Source organism: Haemaphysalis longicornis, unplaced genomic scaffold (genome assembly GCF_048455015.1).
Source record: "Haemaphysalis longicornis isolate Haplotype H1 unplaced genomic scaffold, Haemaphysalis longicornis Haplotype H1 scaffold_4, whole genome shotgun sequence".
Classification (NCBI taxonomy): Eukaryota; Metazoa; Arthropoda; class Arachnida; order Ixodida; family Ixodidae; genus Haemaphysalis; species Haemaphysalis longicornis.
Window position 1 is genome coordinate 104473597 of NW_027526361.1, and position 7391 is coordinate 104480987.

The following is a 7391-nucleotide window of genomic DNA, read 5'->3' on the forward strand; positions in this document are numbered from 1 at the left end:
GGCGCACGTTAAAGATCCCCAGGTGGTCAAAATTAATCCGGAGCCCTCCACTACGGCGCGCCTCATCGCCTGCGTTGCGTCGGTTCGTTAAACCCCACAATCAATCAATCAATCAATCAATCAAATCAAAATTAAATTGAGCTCGGCGTTGCGGTAAAGTCGTCCTAGCGCACAATTTGGGCATAATTTGTTTTGAGGTAATTGTTATAATAATAACAAAAGCCCCTTCGTGTAACACGACGGTTGAAATGCTCAGCCTTCTCTGGAGGGATTAGTTCGCTGCCGTTGGGGTTGTAGGGGTTCACAGAGTTTTGGTGACGCGACGGTCGTCATCAGAGAGACCAAGAAAGCTTCGCTTTAAATTTGAAGTGCTTCGACCGTGTCGGAATGGCGGAATCGGTTAGGAGTCGGCTTCACAACCCGAGGGACCCTGGTTCGATTCTGACGGCGCAAAGCGTTTTTTTTATGTGCTTGATGTGCCTTCGCTTATCATCATCACCGTTTCGGGAAACCCACTATGTGAAGTTGGCTTTCCTGCAGTAAGTTGTCCCGCGACATCGAACGCCATCAGTGAGGAATAGAAAGTTTCGCTTTAAAACAAGTTACATCCGTTTTCTAATAATTATTTTCGATCAAGTTGGCCTTTTTGCCCGTATTTCTCGCCGGACACGAAAAATCCGCCGAACCCTATCGGTTCACAAAAAAAAAAACTTCAGTTGAACTTGAGTTTTCATGTAGCCAAGAGCTGTGGGTGTCGCTCTGGCTCGGCGCAGGTGCCATGCACTGCTGCGTCAACGAGCAGTCAAGTTTAGTAACGAACGTAAACAAAATCTCATTGCAAATGGAGGGAGCTGGAGAGCACGTTCCAGTTCCGGTTCTGTGAGGACCGCCAGACACGTGCGAGTCATTAACGCACTTTCATGTTACCACACTTTCGACCTGTTTACCTGCCTCGGTTTGTTGCTGGGCGGAAACGCCCGTGCTGCGGCGCATGAACCCTCTGCTGGCGATAGGAATAAAACCGCCGCCAGCTATCTTCGAATCTTCTATCCACCACATATCCAGAGTGGCCGCTGCATTTTAATTCACCATTTACACGGGATGAAATGTGTGAACGATATTGCGATGCAGCTGGGCTTTATCTGAGCTTACATAATGCGTAAAAAAGAAAAAGAAATAGACAAACCACACTCGCCCGAAGCTTTGTGTCGCAGCTTCAGCGCAATAAATTTTGAAGTTGCCTACGGGAGGGCTGCCATATCTTGCTGAACGCTGTCTACATTCCTTGTCAGCGCTGTAACCAGCGTTAACTACTGCTACTACTACAGCGCCGACTAGTCGCCCATGTGGTCGGTATGCTGGACCTGTAGTTGTGACCATATAAAAAGACTGCTGTCAGTAGTCGTAGTAGTAGTGCTACTACTAGTACTTTTACTACTACTACTACTAGTAGTCGTAGTAGTAGTGTTGTAATGCTCTCCAAGCTACTACTACTACTACTACTACTACTACCACTAGTAGTAGTAGTAGTAATAATAAGTCTGGCTTTCTGATGGAGGCGAAAATTGTGTACACCCGTATATTCGAGATTTCGGCGCACTTTAAAGACTTCCAGGTGGTCAAAATTAATCCGAAGCCCTCGGCTACGACACGCCTAATAGCCCAGACGCATGCAGCTTCGAGGCGTTAAACCCCACAATTGATCAGTAGTAATACCAAAAAGAGTAATAATAATTTTATTTTTTTCAAGAAGGTATGGCTTCCTGGTAGAGTTCAGGGCGAAGCATAAGAGAGTAAGCCCTCATTTACACAGTCGTTTTTCACCCCGTCACGGCACCGTCACGTCACCGTCTTCCGTCTTGGGCGACTTTTTCTCGGGCGATTCTCGCCGAAGACTGTGCGACGGTGACGGGAAGCCGAGCCCTACGTTTCCGTTCCGTCAACGCGACGGCGCCACACACCGCGGTAAACCACCCAATCAGAAGAGTGAAATTTTTGCGGCTAAATTTAGCGAAAAGTGAGCACACGGTTTGCAAAGTAAAAAACCATTATTTATTTTTTGCATTATAAGAATCTTGTATCGTATATATCACGACATTTTATTTACTTTTCAGATCAAGCACGCTCAATTCTAGGCTAAACAGATCACTAGGCAAACGACCCGGTACTCTGACGGAGAGCTCCAGTGCGAACACAAGCCCGTTACGTCTCCGTCGCGTTTCTTCGATGTGACGATGCCGTGAGGGAGATGGTGACGGCTATGTGAATGAGGCCTAATACGGTACTCAGGCGCATATACCTGCTGGCAAGCTCACCAGAAAAGGAAAGAAAATTCTCCACGCTGATCGCGCTGCAGGACGTTTTTTTTTTTTTAAAATGTGTCTGACCATTGTGCGGATCAGCGCACTCTTTATAGAGTGCGCTGATCCACGCTCCATGCTTTATAGCGTGGAGCTACTGAACGCGGGGTCGCGTGCTCGTTACTCGCCTCGGCAACTGTTTTGCTGACGGAGGCGAAGAAAGACAATACCCATCAGTACGAAATCTCTGTACGGGGAGAGGATGATCGAGATTTACAAAACTATTGAAGAGGCCGCAGCTCCTATTCATTACCTTTGGCCTTTACCCGGTTGTATTTCTTTCAGAGTGGTGCCAAAATAATGAATCGATGCGTGACATTTCAGGTTATGGCCATTAATTACCTTACAAACTGATAAATTTAGCGCATACCTCCAAACCAACTAAAGGTCAATTAGAAGCAGCCATCGCCATCTCAGCTTCGGAATCGGGGCCAATGAAAAAGTAATCTCTATTTCTCCGGCTTCCTTCCCAACCAACTCAAGGTCAATTAGAAACAACCATCGCCAACTCGGCTTCGGAATTGGTGCCAATAAAAAATAATCTCTATTTCTCTGTTTTAAGAGTCTTACGACGGCATTTTCAGTATGTCCCTCACTCGATATGTTCCCTCGACGCGGCTGAGTGGAAGATAACGCAATGCGTTTACATGCAAAAATCGATTTTAAGGATCTCCACGACTCGAGGCTCGAGGGGAGGAGGGATTCGGAATACCAGGGTTAAACATGCAAAGCGGATGTTATTCTAATGTAAGCAAAAGTTTGAGCCTGTTCGACAAGCTGCCGAGCTGTCTGTCGCTACCTGTACAGCTAGTACGTCGCAGGTTAGGTAGAGGTATAGCCAAGCTAGTCCAGGTTTCTTACATTAGCCTTAGTCACTCGGATTTTAAAGCCTTTTTAGTGGCTGAGACAACCAGTGTCTGTCAGACCATGCCTAGGAGCGGCACAAGAAACATACCGAGCAAAAGCAGAAAATAACGCTCGGAAAAAACCAGTTTCCCTTGTTCAAATCTGGTTGTTTGATGTACCAAACAAGCCGGACGACAACATTGGTATTCTCCTACTTTTTAAGCTGTGTACATTTATTAAAGTTACCTAAATTTCACTCGTTATAAGAATGATTCTTCATTTGAGTTTAAGAGCCCAAATTTGTCATCCTAACGTGCTCGTAAAAGTGCCCACGGCTAATATTCTTCGCCGAGCCCAGACTGGCCAACTTCTGTCCCCAGCGCGGCCACACCTCATCAAACCCGCGCTCATACGTGACCCCACAGTGCCCGTTATGCCCCGCAAGAGGCACGACTGAACATCTTTTGTGGCATTGCCCTGCCTTTACCGCGGTTCGGGAGACTGCACTTCAGCCTCTCGGCGTATACGCCGACCTGGCACCCTCCAGGAGTGGATCGATCCACCATCGCACGTTGGACCATGGGACGCACTCCGGCTCGGGCGGGCTTTTCTTCAACATTTTAAGGACGAGAGAGGACCTGGCCGTTTCTTTGCAGAGCCGAGCTCGGGACCACCCCACTTCGAAGACGTGGACAGCGGCCCCCCTCCCCTCCACCATAAATTCCCCCATTTCTGTCGCAAGGTTTATAACCTGTACAATGCAGAAATAAAGACGTTAAAAAAAACGAGCTAGTGCTTACTTTCCAGTACATGTTCACACAACAGAACGGGATAAGTGGTTGTAGATCGATTCAGACGCAATTAACCAGACTCACACGTAAAGGAAGAAACAAAAACAGGCACTACGTAATGTGCGGCGTTTTCCCCTGCCTTTTGTCTTGGGAGATTACGAGTCCCCGCGTCGCGCCTGTCAGAGTAAACAATAAAGTGACTTTAAAAAATCAAAAGATCGCACACTTCTTTTTGAATCCACAATTTTATTTGCGTACAAACAGGGAACAGGAAATGGCAGCATAGTTCTTTCTGCCCAACTTGATATGGCCTGAATCAGAGTCCTTCAATGCTTCTCATTTAGCTCTAAATAATTTTTTTTTGTATTTTGGGAGCTGCCTAATTCCGCACAGGGGTTCCCTTGATTGGAGCAGCTAGATGAAAAATTTGTCCATACCTGTGTGCACAGTAACTAGCTACATTATTGCCTACAAATACACACACGTGCAGCTTCTTGAGGTGCCCCAGGCCTGTATCTAGTGACGTAAAGCACCACGTGGTGTTAACGAAGTACTTTACCAGTCGAAAATTTCCAGCTTTTCTTACAGCGTCGAGGCACCGTTTCGAAGGGGGATCTGTCCAATTGGGATGTCAATGACTCAGCCTAAACTACGGCCTAACATCCACTCCAAGCACTTTGTTCCACTTTGCTGCTACACGGGCCGCTCTAAGCCAGTTTCGAAACCAGTTACCATTCTAATACCGGGAAAAAGCAAGGAGACAAGCATCAAATAAATGTTTGCAAAAGAAATAGCATTTCCTACCGCAATAACATTGCCTACCAATGCTGAGATCATTTTAAAGGTTAGGTGACTTAAGCAATTATGCCTCAGGAATTCACCTGCGTCAACTACTGCCAGCCGTATACAGAGCAGTCTATGCCACCTAAAACCACCCACAAGGTCTAACAGGTAAGGCACCCTGAGCGGGGTTTGCAGTGGCCGACTGACTAGGTGGCTCCTTGTGCTAGTAGACGCCCGTGCTTCACTCTGGTCACAGAGAAGAACAGGCTGCAGAACGCGGTACTGCACGTAAACGCTCGCAGGTACAGTTGAAACTGCAAATGAGGGCCGCGTATCTGCTGCTTTCGTTGCAAATGGCGACGAAAGGCGACAGTCGACTGGCGCCTTTGCCAAGTAAATGCCTCCCGCTCACCTCTCATGCTGTCCCTCTCCCGTCTCGTACCCCTCCAAGATAACACGCTAAAGGTTTGTTCAATTCAATTTAAATTTACCGCGTTCCGCTGCTCCAAGTCGGGTGGCTCGATGCCAGCGCTCCCGTATGCTGGAGACGCGCGTGAATCGAGGCACCCTACAACAACGTTTGTAGAACCACGTTGCCCTACTCCACGAGCGTCCCAAGCGGAACGTGGAACCTATATAGTCAAACCTTTCGTTGGTGCTGCCGTTTGATTTTTTTAAATTCCGCCAGGTACCGCGGGAAACAGTAGGCGACGGTTTTCTGCAGTTGATGTAGTTTTTTATTTGATATCGCAAAAACCAAGCATGCGTGAATTTTCTAATAAAGCAAAGCTGCAAATATCATGTCTGTATTGATTTTATGCTTTATATTTGCGTTATGTCTTGTTCTTGTTCAACAATGTTGACAACTATAAGATTAACAGTGGACTTAGACGTTTAGATTTGGCTGTGAGTATACAAGACTATTGCGCAAACTTTGTTTCACTTTGGCCGGCTGGCTGGATCAAGTCACAGACAGACATACAGACAAACCAAAATTTCTGGGTTTAAGTAGCCCAAGAAAGATTATCGTGTTTAAAAATTTGCTTGCAGGAAATACGCAGCCAAGGTCTGTGCTTCAGTCTACGTCACACAGTATTTCCGCAAACGCCTACAGGTGCGAAATTGCTAGTTAGGGCCTCTGGCCCAGCTTATTATTATTATTGTTTTGCTGTGGGCATTGCATATTACCTCTCCTGCACGTAGGTCAGGAAGCTGGCCGAACCAGTTGAACCCCTCACAACAGCGTGGCAACCGCGCATAAGGTGCGATATGGCTGAGGACACAAGTGCCCAAGCTTACCAGCCCTGTCTCAAGAGTCGCCAACGCATGTGCCGAGCAGTGCTGCTGAAGGACCTCCGTTTACCAAGACCCCACGCTGGAGCTTGAAGATTCGCTATAGTGAAATGGCCAATACCGGTGTTAATTGACACCCTGCCTAATGGCCCCTTTGCATAAGAGTACTGTGTATTGTAGCAGAAAGGTGGGCAAGTTTGTTTTCTGATAACATAAGCATCATCATCAGCATCAGCATCATCAGCATGGTCGTGTCCACTGCAAGGCGAAGGCCTCTCCCAAGGATTTCGAGCCACGTCTGTCGAGTGGTAGCTAAGTCTACCCTTTCCCCCAAGTTTTCGTTGTTCATCCCTCCATCGAGTCTTTGGTCGACTCCCATTGCGTTTACGGTCTCTTGGCAGCCACTCCGTTAAACGGATGGTCTACCTGTTGTCCCTCATGGGCATGCCGCTGGTTTTCTGAAAACTTAGGCCTGATTTCCTAGCGCAAATTTAGACTGGAGCAGAAGTGAATAATAAGGACGTAACAGGCCCGTCAGTATTTTTAGGGGCGCAGCCCCTAAGGCGCTCGCGCTGTCGGCTTCTCCTGTAGTCGTTGTCTCATGTAGTCACGGTACTAAAACACCGGGGCACTCGTTTTCCAACGCCTCACGCTATAACGTAACGCGTATTAGAAGAATAGTGTATAATGAATAAAACCGGTTCAAAATAAACTAACATAATTTAAAGATTTGTGGAACACTCCCTGTGAGCTTCAGCAATCGTCCAGCAGAAGCTGTTTGTAGACAAATTATAATTTGTGTTACACTCAAACACCCACCGGCACTTGACGCTAGGCCTAAACGGGTCGGGTGATCGGTCGAAGCAATAAAAGGCATATTTACCTGGTGAGGGGCCTCCTTGACGACCGAAGATCAGCCCTATTGTGCCGTATTGACTTTCAACGAGTTTATGAACTCTCACTATTGTGCCGTATTGACTTTCAACGAGTTTATGAACTCTTTCTGTGAACGAATGTGAACTTTTTATGGATTGATTTCGGAGTAGCTTGTTTTACCACCACAGACATTTGTCGTGCAAAGTGTTGACTGCCCGGAGTATTTGGAAACTGATTGGATTTTGTTTTTCTGTTTTTCGGGCAGCGCTGTCACCACTAGTCGCTGCGTGCTGATATGTGGTTTTATAATAAATTCTCTTCTCAGATCAGCCCCCAGGGCGAGGCGCGAGCATTGCACTGCGCTGGCGTGGACCCCTGCCACTACCCCAAACTGCGGCAGGTCGGGCATGCAAATTGCTTACATCCGCCACTACCCCAAACT